Source organism: Canis aureus, chromosome 15, assembly GCF_053574225.1.
Source record: "Canis aureus isolate CA01 chromosome 15, VMU_Caureus_v.1.0, whole genome shotgun sequence".
Classification (NCBI taxonomy): domain Eukaryota; kingdom Metazoa; phylum Chordata; class Mammalia; order Carnivora; family Canidae; genus Canis; species Canis aureus.
Genome location: NC_135625.1, coordinates 48787553 through 48800061, shown reverse-complemented (window position 1 = coordinate 48800061; position 12509 = coordinate 48787553). Strand labels below are relative to the sequence as shown.

Below are 12509 nucleotides of genomic sequence, written 5' to 3'. Positions count from 1 at the left end.
TGAAAAAAGAGGAGCCCACTGTACAGGCACCAGGACCCACTCATTGATAGACCTTCAAAGTCTAGAAATGGGTCAAGTCAAGCCAAGAATGACTCGTTCTGAGACTCCATAGAAACCCACCCCAAATTTTGCCATAACTCTAACCCAGGCCTTTACTATAATTAGTAGGTTCGAGCAGCTTCTGGAAGGGCAGGTGCTGTGGCCCCAGCCACTGAGGCTCTTCCACAGGCTCTGCCCAGGGCTGGGTGTTTGGGTACTTGGTACTGCTGGTCTTCTGTGAGTGGGGTGGTCTCCTGCAGTGACCTCCTTAGTGAGACCCGTCTGCTCACACCTCATAAGCTTGAGCCTCTGCAGACTTCCACGGAGGTTCTTTCACTTTTCCTGCTCATTAGAAAGTAAAATGCTGAGGTCCTCGGGCAGCACAGACTCCTGTGCTCCATACATGGCTCCTCACTACCTGTCTCCCTGCCCAGGATGGGTCTCCTCTGCATTCCAGGGTCACAATGTCCCCAGAGGCTATGAGCTGGCCCCTGAGAGACTGGCCCAGGGGTTCCCAGTGCCTTCCGTGTGTGTGCTGGCCAGTAGGGAAGGGGAGGAGTTGAATCAATTTGGCTGATGATGCATTTGCTGGGGCCGAAGAAAAGTTCGAGGTGTTGCTTTGTCTTCTCTCCCGAAGATTCAGTGTTTGATTGTTTTTCTCTCAGCCCCCATCCCTGCTAGGCCCTCCCGGGGCCTGGTCCAGCAAACTCTCTGAATTAATATGGAAAGTCACCTGGAAAATTTAAGCCATCTGTTTGAGTTAATTGAAAATCTCATTTAGTCAATTTGGTGATGCTGTTTCCGCAGGCTTGATTAGCTTCAAGGACAATGAAAAATTAGCCTCCATCAGGGCTTGAAGTTCAGATGCTGGTTTCGGGTTCTCTGCTCTGATTTCATAGGCAAAATGCAATAATGCTCCTCCCATGTGGTATAAATCTGTAAAATGGAAAAGTCACGCTTTCTCATCTTCCTCCTCTGTCGCACATCCTTGAGGTTTTTTTCCAATGGGAGCCCAGGTACATCAGAAATCATAGAATAAATGTGAGCTGATGTTTATCGAACATTTCCTTTGCCAGCTGTCAGTGTGAACACTGCCAGCATAGCGGGGAACAAAACATGGAGCATGTGATGTAGGGACGGCAGTGTAGATGGAGCAGATCATTACCAGCAGCTGGATCATGCGGGTGTGAGTCGGGCCACCAAGATGCATGCAATGCAGGAGGTGGAGGCCCAGCTAGTCTGCAGGGCGACAGCACCTCTCTCAACCTTGGCACTAGGACATGTGAGGCCTGATGAGTCTTTGCTGTGGGGGGCCCACCTTGGGTTGCGATGGTCCCCGGTCTTGGCCAGATGTCCCCACATGGAGAACAACTGGTTCTCCAGAGTGAAGGTTCTTGAGCCAGCTACCTATGTTCAAATCCTAGTCCTGGGGCCTTGGGGACAGCACTCCATCACCCATCCCATGTAGAATGGAGATATGCTTTACCTACAGAAGTGGCGATAGATGTCAGGTGATATTGTGCGGGCAGACACCCTGTCTCGTAGCTGTCAACGCCACCCCTCAGCTTCTAGATCTGAGCCCATCCTCACTGTGGTTCGCATATCCAGCCATGCCCAGGTGCCAAGGCTCTGGGCAAAGTAAATGAGCATGGGTCCAAGATTTTGTTTAACTCCTGAACTAGTTAGGAGACCGGGGAGCTGTCAGAACCAGTGCAGAGGTGCTTGCAAAGCTAGGTGTGTGTGAACAGTGAAACAGAGAAGTGTCAGGGGAGGTTTACCAGGTTATAGACCTAGCAGGCCCCTCAGCTTGACCTCCAGGGATAGCTGATCCACCTGCAAACACCCAGGAGACCCCTCGGTGTCGGCAGGGTCTCCAGTCGATCAAGAGCTGAACCCAGGCTTGCACTGGACAAGTACTCAGGGATCTCGTTGCCTCTTCACAGGCCTCAGATGAATTTTGAGAATCTCCAAATGGCCTTGCAAACCGGACATGGTCAAAACAGACTTCCCGAGCTCCTTCCAGAATCCTGCTGCCTGTAGCCTGGCCGCCATGCTCAGACCTCTGACTTTCCTGTCTCCCCTCCACCCTGCAGGATCCTCACCCACAGAACCAGGCACCTGATCCTGCTGGCGGCCAGGGCAAGGTCCAGGAGCAGGGACTTGGGCCTGGTGGGTGCCACACTTGCCCTCCAGTCTGGGGTGGTACCTAGAACACAGGAAGAGCTCAGGAAACCTGTCAAATAGGCCCGTGAACAGAATGTGTAGCCGGTAAAATCTGACTTCGATTGGATTCTCAAAGGTTGAGATTTCTTTGGTTGGTTGGTACCTTTCTAAGAACCAGCCCTTTGGAAACGTTTGGCCATTGATGGCATCCTGCCATCTGGGATATAGGATACTGTGGGGTGGGAGGGGACAGCACTTCACCTCTGTCCATCTTGGGTTTTCAGGTGGGACTCCTTGACTAAAAGGTAGATGAACAACAACAAAAAAAAATCAAATAGTTGATTCATGTGCGTGCAGCATATCAGATGGTGAAAATCTGAAAAGTAACAAAGCAGCAGTTCAGATCTGCCTCTTACGTAGCACCTTCGGGCAGGAACAATAAACATGCGGAGAATTAACAGGATACAGGAGAGCAGCTTCAGGTTTCCAAGGACAGCAGGCCATGGGAGAGGAAGGCGTGTTTGCAGATCCCCTGGTGCATCTCTGGGCCAAGAGTCCATCGTCGCCAGTAAAAGGGGAATTTGTTTCCTGCCTTTAGACAAAGGGAGGAGCTTTTTTGGGGGGGGGGTTGCTCCTTCTTAATTGCCTTCGGCTCAGAATAATTTTTATGTCAAAAAGGCGTATCTTGGGGCAACATATTCTGGTTTCTTTCAACTAATCCAGGAAAGGTAAAAATGAGACACACGTACCGTGCAGAGGAGTGTAGATGGGAAGGGGACCGACGCCGTGCCCCCAGCAATCTAGGCAGAGAGAGACGACACAGAAATACATCGTGTTTAAAAAAATTCAGTGCCACAAAATAGATATTGATTCTTTTACGAGTTTTGCAGGAGGATAGGGGAATCCCTTTGAGGGCAGAGGGCCGGCAGGGGAGGGTTTGGAGGCACAGCCAGGATCTGGGGAATTCCAGGATCCAGGCTTCCAGAGGAGCGGGGAGCACGGGGCCGGGGTTCGGGCAGGTGGTCTAGCAGTTCTGTGTTGTGGACTCAGTGGTAAAACTGTGACCCCGGGACCATGTCTATCTTTCCTCCCCTCCCAACTGGGCTTCTAGATTTGCTTCTAGATTTGCTGGCCGGTCTTGGTGACTCTCCAGGGCACAAGATCAGCCCCCCATGGGCTTTCACACGGCTCCGGCTGCCCCCACCCCCCAGATGGAGACACTGAGGAACGCAGAGGTTAAGGTGTCTGGATCCACACAGAGTGTGAAAGCAGGCACTGGGCCCTGCGCCAGGCGGCTGGACAGCCTCCAGAGAGCTGCGGAGAATTCTGGTCACTGTCAGCAGGCCGGTCAGGAGCCGTCAGGGGGAAGACATAAAGCCCCTCATCTGTCAGCTGTCTAATGTGTTGTCGGCTCGCTAAGCAGCCTGACCTCCCCACCGAGGGTTCTCACATACAGGGAAGATTGAATCTGGGCTTCCGGATCTTTCTACAAGCACTCACTGGCTGTGGCTTTGTGCCACACACTGCGTTATACCCTGGGTGGCCTCTCCCATCTGGTGGCCCACGGTCCAGAAAGCCAGACAGCTGGTGGTCCGTGGCCGAGGTGAAGCGTGGAGGGAGCCACAGTGACAGGTGCCAGGGCGACAGCCTCACCAAGTGGTTGGGTGCAGGGTTTCCTGAGCCACGTTTGAGGCCGTCTTGGGAAACAGGAAAGGTAACGGGGAACAGCAACTGGCGGAGAAAGGGGTAGGGGCAGGGCGGCGACGCCTTGGGGAGCTGAGCGGGGGATCCCAAGCGTGCCCGTGGGTGGAGAACCTCAGCAGAATCATTTGCGCGGTGGGTCCTACAGTTTGTACAATTTCCTGCAGAAACCCGCTGCACGGATAAAACGCTGGCTGTTGTGTTTTGTGGGTTTCCTAGCGCCTCTCTAGAGCCGTGAGCGGGGTGCAGCAGAAACCCGCAGGAGCAGTCTAGAGACATGTCCACTGCGCCCACACGTTTTTATTCTCCAAATCCCGACTGCCCGGGGAGGGGCCCGGTTCCAGGATCCCCAGTGCACTGGGCTGGGGTGCGGCTGGGTGCTGCTTGCCCTCCTGCTGCCCCTTCCCTGGCCTGCAGAAGGCTCTCAGTGTATTTTCCTCCACTCCAGCTTGTTCATTTGAGCCTCCAGTCGCGAGGATTCCGATCTGCTTACCTCATGGACGGCCGCTGCTGGGCAGTGCCAGGCCTGGCTCTTTTCATCGACGTGTTCGTTTCTACCACAGTCCCTATTCCCATGCTCCCTGCCACATAGACACCATTATTATTTTTTCATGAGTCTTTGATTTTTTTATTTACTGATATCAACTACTTTGTTCAAATGCATTTTTTTCTTTAAATTGTGTCTCTTCCTTATTGTTTTTAATTTAATTCCAGCGTAGTTAACATACAGTGCTTGTTCAGGTGCACAGTGTAGTGACTCAGCACTTCTGTGCCATACTCAGTACTTATTGGGACAAGTGTGCTCCTAATCCCCTTCACCTGTTCCCAGTCCCCTTACCCCCTTTCCTCTGGTGACCAATTGTGTGTGCCTTACAGCTAAGAGTCTGGGGGTTTTTTTGTTATCTCCTGTTTTCTTTGTTCATTTGTTTTGTTTCTTAAATTCCCCACGTGACTGAAATCATGTATTAATCTTTCTCTGACTTATTTTGCTTGGCATAATTCTCTCTCAATCCATCCCTGTCCTTGCAAATGGCAAGATTTCATTCTTTTTATGGTTGAGTAATATGCCATTGTGTATAGACCACATCTTTATCCATTCATCGGCTGATGAACGCTTGGGCTGTGTCCATAGCTTGTCTATTGTAAAGAATGCTGCAGTAAATACAGGGGTGCATGTATCGCTTTGAACTTGTGTTTTTGTATTTTCTGGGTAAATACCCAGTGGTGCAATTATTTTTTCAGGAACCTCCACACTGTTGTCCAGAGTGGCTACACCAGAGTTCCCACCAACAGTGCACAAGAGTTCCTTTTTCTCCACATCCTCGCCAGCACTTGTTTCTTATATTGTTAATTTTAGCCATTCTGACGGGAGTCAGGTGATAGCTCACTATGGCTTTGATTTGCATTTCCCTGATGATGAGCGGTGTTGACATCTATCTATTCATGTGTCTGTTGGCCATCTGGATGTCGTCTTTGGAGAAATGTCTGTTCATGTCTTATGCCCATTTTTAAATTGGATTATTTGTTTTTTTGGACGTTGAGTTGTATAAGTTCTTTATGTGTTTTGGATACTCACCTATTATCTGATATGTAATCTGTAAATATCTTCTCCCATTCTATAGGTTGTATTTTAGTTTTGTTGATTGTTCTCTTCACTGTGCAGAAGCTTTTTGTTTTGATGTAGTCCTAGTACTTTATTTTTGCTCTTGTTTTTCCCTTGCCTCAGGAAACATTATCTTGAAAGATGTTGCTACAGCTGATGTCAGTGAAGTTACTACATAGGCACCTACTTAAATCTATTTGAGTCCCTCTCCCATTAATGTTGGTAGAGGCTGCATTGCTGTTTGTATGTGTGCATGCTCATTTTACATGTGTGGCATTGTGATGTACGTGGATACAGACATATATGTTTGTGTGTGTGTGTGTGTGTGTGTGTAGACCTGTTTCTGGTCTTTTTTACTCAGCAGTATGTAAAGACCTAGCATATTCCTGTGTGTACATGCAGCTCTCTGCTTTAACTGTGCACATGGTCTAGATTTCTGCAATTCCTAGGAGCTTGCATCCTCATAGCCTCCTCTGCCACCAGGTGCCTCTTCCATATCCACCACTCATGATAAGGAAATGCAGCCTTCTTCCTTCTCAATCTATACAAAATAGGGACTTGCTGGGAGATCAGTACCGTGAATCTAATACAGGTCTTTACTAAGAAATAGAGGGAGGACAGAGGTCACCAGAGCAATGGAAACATCACACAAAAACAGGATCATTGTTGCTCATGACCTCAGCCTCAGTCCCTTGTTACTAATAACTATACTGCCACCACCTTGTCTCAACCACCATTACCTCTACCAACACCACGACCACCAACACCTCCATCACCAACTACCACCATCACCATCATCACCACCATCACCACCACCATCACTGCCATCACCACTACCAATCACTATCATCACCACCACCACCATCACCACTGCCACCCCCATCACCAACCTGACCATCACTACCATCACCACCACCAGCATCAGCAGCATCACCACCACCACCACCACTGCCAATCACTAGCCCCATCACTACCATCACCACCACTACCACCATCACTATAACCTTCATGCCCTATCACCTCCATCACTTGCCTCCACATCTCCTAGTCAATGAATCCCTTCATATTCAAAGTATATAAACTGTTGAATGAGGACTCCACAGTCCCTAAGGTAGCTCTTCCCTTACTTCCTTCTCCCTCATCCTGACAATTGGCCCTGCATTATAGCCAGTCTCTACGATGGAAGAGAAAGATAACATGATCTACTACTCCGTTGAAAGTAAAATTATGGAAGTATACATCAAATAGTAATTTGTCTTACAGTCACCACATTTTTATATTCTGCAAAATGCAACCTGCCTGCAGATATTTTTCTACAATTATGTGATGGCTCTGAGGACATGCTCAGATATGGAGCTGTGCGTTTTATCCTGGGCAGCATTTGGTATTTGGTGGTGTTTCAGTGGGCTCAACACTGCCTATTAAAGAACATAATTTTTTTTTTAATTCTCAAAGTATGTTTTCTCTCTGGATTTATTCATGGAATGAACATTGCTGAGAAAATGCCAGAGCTAATTGCAGGCTCTTTATTTCACTAGATAAACAGACCTTTTGTTCCCTTGCCCTTAATGGCCACACAACTGTTGGAATCTTTGACAGAATTTGGAATACCAAGAACCGACACGGCACACTAATCCCTGTGAGAGAGACAATGCCATATTAATATTTTATGGCAAACAAATGGACTAATAAAAAATTCATATACTGGTTACCAGGAAGAGTCAGCATATTTTGATTTGAAGGCACCTTTGGCTGGAGATTTGTGGGAATGTTGTTATGTTTTCTCAGCCAAGTTGTGCTTTTCAACACACCCTCTACCCTCATCCTTCTCAGAGTAGGGCAATCCTTATGCTGCCCTGAAATTAGGGATTTGTCTCCCCACAGACTGTGAGCTTCCTTACAGCAAGGGGCTGGCTGTCTGTGTTGCCAGCACCTGGAACTGTGTGCACACCACACTAAACCCTACCTCGGTGCTCTTGGAATGAACACATGTTATTCACTGGTGGATAAAATGCTTTAGAATACAGAGAAAATGAGTAGCATTTCTTCCAGAAATCTTTGCTTCCTATTAATATTTTCATATCATGTTCTTTTTATTTTATTTTTTTATTTTTTCTAATTGGAGTTCAATTTGCCAACATGTTCTTTTTAAAATGAAACTTCTAAGATCCTCAAAATATGGTCATTTATTTTCTGTGATGATCTGAATATTTCAGCATCTCCCTTCATCTCAATAACGGATCAATACTTGTGTCTTTCAAAGCCCTGCTCCATTTCACATTCTTCAATCATCATTCTGCTTTAAATCCTGTTTTCTCTCCTCCTTTTACTGCAGCCAACTTCTTATTCCAGAGCACCTTATGGCCTGCCCATATGTTTATTCCTTCAGAGAACAGTTAGTAAGGGCAGAGATGGACATGGAGATCCGTCACAAGATGACCCTTGGAGCTGGTGGGTGCTTCTAAGAAGTTAAAATCAATAAATAACATTGACTTTATCATAAACAAGTCTTTCATACTGAAGCTGTCACTAAATCTCATTTTGTTCAGTATTTTGTTTTTCCTGGAGTTATAAGTTGTTTTATTTTTCACTTGAACTACTCCACTTTATGTTACCCTCATTATTTTCCCTCAAACTCTCTTAGATATTCTGTTGCATTGCCCTTTCCCTCACACCTATCTTCACAAGTACTCTCTCCTGCATACCCCAGTATGGGCTAATTATTCTCTACCATGTTTGCAACAAGGCTGTTCCCGGACCCCCCACTACTATCCCGGGTTAAAGCCACTGTCTTCTGGACCATATGTCACCTTCTATCCTGATGACATTCTTATTAGATATTAAATTATTATATAAACTATTCTGATCTTGTGTGATCACAAAATGCTTAAACCATTATGATTTAAGACCGCATCCACTTATAGATACACTGGCCATTCCATCAGTAAACAATCTACAGCCTGGTCTCTAATTAGCAATTCTTGGTATAAATACCTCTTGCAAGTCTTCCTTTTTAAAACTGGTTATCTTGGCTATTTTTTCCATTTCTTCTTATATGTGAGCTTTAGAATTGTTTTTATTAGATGATCTCCTCTCGGTAAAGAAACCCAATGGTCTTTCTGTTAGAATGAAGTTTGGTCCTTTACAAAGCATTCAGTATTCACCATATGTGAAGCATCTTGCAGGTGCTGAAAATACAGAAATGAGGAAGGCAATGTGATCTCTCCCTCATGAAGCTTCAATAGAATCAATTCAGACCTTCTCAAATGATTCATCATTTTAAAAAGTATTTTACCTTTAGTTTCCTATTCTGGGAATGTGGTATGTTTGTATTCCTTCCCCTTACATGTCTCTTCCTGTTTCATCATGGTGATGTGTGCTGCCATTTGTTTGTAATACGCTTTGAAAATTTGGTATATTTATGATTTTATGAAACAGTCACCCAATATTTCTTTTATAATATTCTTGTCACTTAATAATTACTTCTGATATTTACTTCAAATTTGTAATCAAATTGATACTGGTTTGGGACTGTGAATGATTGATTTTAGGGATTATCTTCTTACAAGCTAAGCTTTTAATTTTGAGCCTTTAAATTTTGAATTGTTTTCAGTGTAGGGTATATTCAAATAGGAGATATTGCTTGTTAAAAACACTGAAATGTTAAATACCCCTTAGACCTAGAACAGTAGGGAAATTTGATATCAGCCTAAATTTTGATCATTTATCAAAACATATTTCCTTATTACTAGGTTACGGTGAGATTTCTTTTTCTTCAGAACTCAAAGATTCTATTAGAACATATTTTGGAGCTCCTGGGTGGCCCAGTTGGTGAAGCATCTGCTTTTAGCTCAGGTCATGATCCCGGGGTTCTGGGATTGAGCCCCGCATCAGGCTCTCTGGTCAGCAGAGAGCCTGCTTCTCCCTCTACCCCTCCCTCCTGCTTGTGCTCTCTTTCTCATGCTCTCTCTCCGTCTCTAATAGATAAAATCTTTTAAAAAACATATTTAGGCATTTTATTAACTTCCCCAGAATATGGAAAATCCTTTTCACCTGCATTTAGATCCTGTTCTACTCATGTAGACATCTCATCCCTAAGTTTTGGAGATGGTCCTCTTCCCATCATTCTGGTTTGTCCGCAAGAAGCTCTGACATCCTTGGACAGGAGGACAGTCTGCGTTCCTTCCTTTCATCTCTGTGGCACCTTCCTCTGCCTTCTGAGGGAGCTTCCCCAATTTTCTTCAGTTTCTCTGAGCCCAGTTTCTCTCACCTTCAGATGCGGTTGCCCTCTAGTCTTTTATCCCCCCCTCTTCCATCTCAGCCTGTATTCTTAGGGTTCTGTTCTGCTTTTATGTTGTCAGTATAATCCCCCCTTCCTTCATCTGTGTCGTTTGGTGACTTTTGTTGTCTTCCACCTCAGGAAGGAGACATCCCCCCACCCCTGACATCTGGCAACAGATGCCATACGAAGGTTATTTTCGACTCTGAACTTTCAGGTGCTGCTTGAGCCTTCTCAGATGGAGTTGGGAGACAGAGTCTAACCTGTATCCATCTGGTGTGCCTCTGCTGGGCTGAGTTGAGAGTTTCCTTCCACCTTCTTTAGATTTTTGTGTGTTTGACATTCTTAGTCAATAGGTGTCTATGAAAAATCATGATCTTCTGTGACACTGAGGTAGCAAAGGCTTGACTTCCCCAATTTCTGGCTGGTATAAGGTTGGTGTTCCCGAGGAAAGATAATTAAGACCCGGGGAAGGAGAATCACACTCTCCTGCTCGGCTACTGCTTGCCTCAAAGTGTGAAGCACAGATGGGCATCCCATTGTTTGGCTTCATGTACCTGCATCTGTGGTGTGGTTGTTGGAAATTTTCAACATTCACATTTCATGGTATTGTGATTTTGCGCCTCCTTTGTGTCTTTATAGGCTCATTGACACAAAGTTGGTTAAAGTCTACCTCAGATTTGCTAAGCGGTTGATACTGTGTGCTAGAAATCTTCACACCAAAATGGGACAACCAAACAGACCCTCCCCCTAAGTCATCAGCAGGACCCTGATGGACATGGCCCTGGTCCTTGACACTAGCCCCGATGTCAGAGTCTGCGCTGTTTCCTGCATGTAACCATTAGGCTAACAACTTTGAAATTACAGACAATGGAAAATGTGTAGGGAACCAGGAGAACTTTGCTTACCTACTCTGGATTTCTCCTTAGAGAAAGTTTCAGAAGTGGGTAAAGTTTGTATTTTCCCTTCTATGAGCATATGGTGTGACTAACAGACCTTACGTAGTGAAAGAATATTATTCTCTCCAGAGTGGTACTTTGTGAGGTTCTGTATCTCATCGGTCCTTGGCAATGCTTTATCTTTATGACTTGACTTGATATTTTTAAATAACCAGAACCTATTTGGCATGAAGCCTTGTCATTGATGCTATTCACGGGATGAGGAAATGTTGGTTCGAGAAGAGATGTTTCTGTACAAGTAATGAGATGGGTGTGAAGTCCTGAAGGGGACTCAGACTGAAGGCTCCCAAGTGCTTTAACAAGTGGGAACATGACTAAAAGTTCTGTAACCACCTAACGGGGAAGCAGCACCACTTGCCTACATAGAGATATCTATGTCATCTTTATGGAGTCCTTAATAATTTTTATTGTTTAAAGAGTTCTAAAAAATATTGTCATCATATTTCATCACCATAAAATCTCTAAGGTGCCATCAGCTTGTTTGAAATTCCTATTACACGGAAGAGGAATGAGGATTCAAGTTCCATGCAAAGTGGGGTGTGGATGCAAAGCCCACAGACCGCCCCCCACACTGTGACACTGCACCTGCCCTTTGTCAGGGCCACTGCCAGTGTCCACTTGGCAAAGTGAGTCCAGGTTTCACTGTCCTGATTTGTGGTGTGATTATTTCCTCCTTTCTACGACATGCCTCATATCACAAATTAGGAAAGTAAAAGAAAGACTTTAATATTTGGTCTATATGAATACTGTGCAAAAGAACACCATAAGACCTAGAAAAACACATAGGACAAATGAATGTTTCCAACAAATGGAACAAAAATGGAGTCTTCCCTAACCAGTGTGGAGGTTGTGGAGGGAAAAGTGGTCATTCCAGGAAATCTGGCTTTTTCCTCCTTGATTTCATCCAGATGACATCTGTTTGCTGGTCACTGTACCTTCCCACACTACCCTCAGTATGAGCATCTGCATCCAGCAGGCCCCACAGTCCAGGAATACAGGACTCTGTGTCCATCCCCACGGCCCTTCCTGCTAGCTGTCTCCAGCATCTATCGAACAGGGACCCAAGGATCATCTATGTTGTTATTTAAAAATAAGAAATATTATATGTGAAGCAAGAGCTAGGCATAGATTCTGAGTCATTTTTAAGGGCCAAGCTAAATAAATGTTTTCATGCCTACAAATATTCCAGGAGTTGATCAGACCTGACATTACAAACGGGCTCTGAGCCCTCAGGCAGTGAAGCAAACACAGGACAGCATCCACAGAGGAGCTGCTGAAAGGCCACACTCCTTCTCCGAGCAGGAGCCTGACAGCATTGTGTGAGAGAGCAGATCCTGTAAACACACAGGCCTAGGTCCCTGGGCCTGTGGGCCTGCTAGCAGATGGTGTGAACAGACACAGCCCTATCTCAAAAATCACAGCAATTGAGAAGGTTGAAAACCACAAAAGCTGGATTATGCCTGAATGACATCCTCACCAGCCACATCCCTGGTGGGTTGGCCAGGCCTTCGCTGGGCAGCTCCAGGGCCTCCCCCACTCCTCACACAGGAGTGGCAGCCTGAGTCAGCTCCTGACTTAGGTTAACATATTTGAAGATTTGATTAACCGGTGGATTTGAGAAATAGGGAACACAGCAATTTAATCTCCTCCCCTCGTTAACCAAAGCTTTGTTGAAAGCACCTGGTGATTTAGGCCTTTCTGTTGAAAATAATCATTGGGTATACGCATGGTCCTCTCCAGCCAGTGAGGCATTGTCTAGTGAATG

The 12509-nt window shown here is 45.7% G+C and overlaps 1 protein-coding gene across 4 annotated transcripts in view; it reads left to right on the top strand.

Moving 5' to 3' along the window:
• The window catches only part of DPP6 (dipeptidyl peptidase like 6), an 823115-nt gene that overhangs the window by 731212 nt on the left and 79394 nt on the right, over positions 1–12509 (top strand). The gene's annotated exons all lie outside the window — the stretch shown is intronic.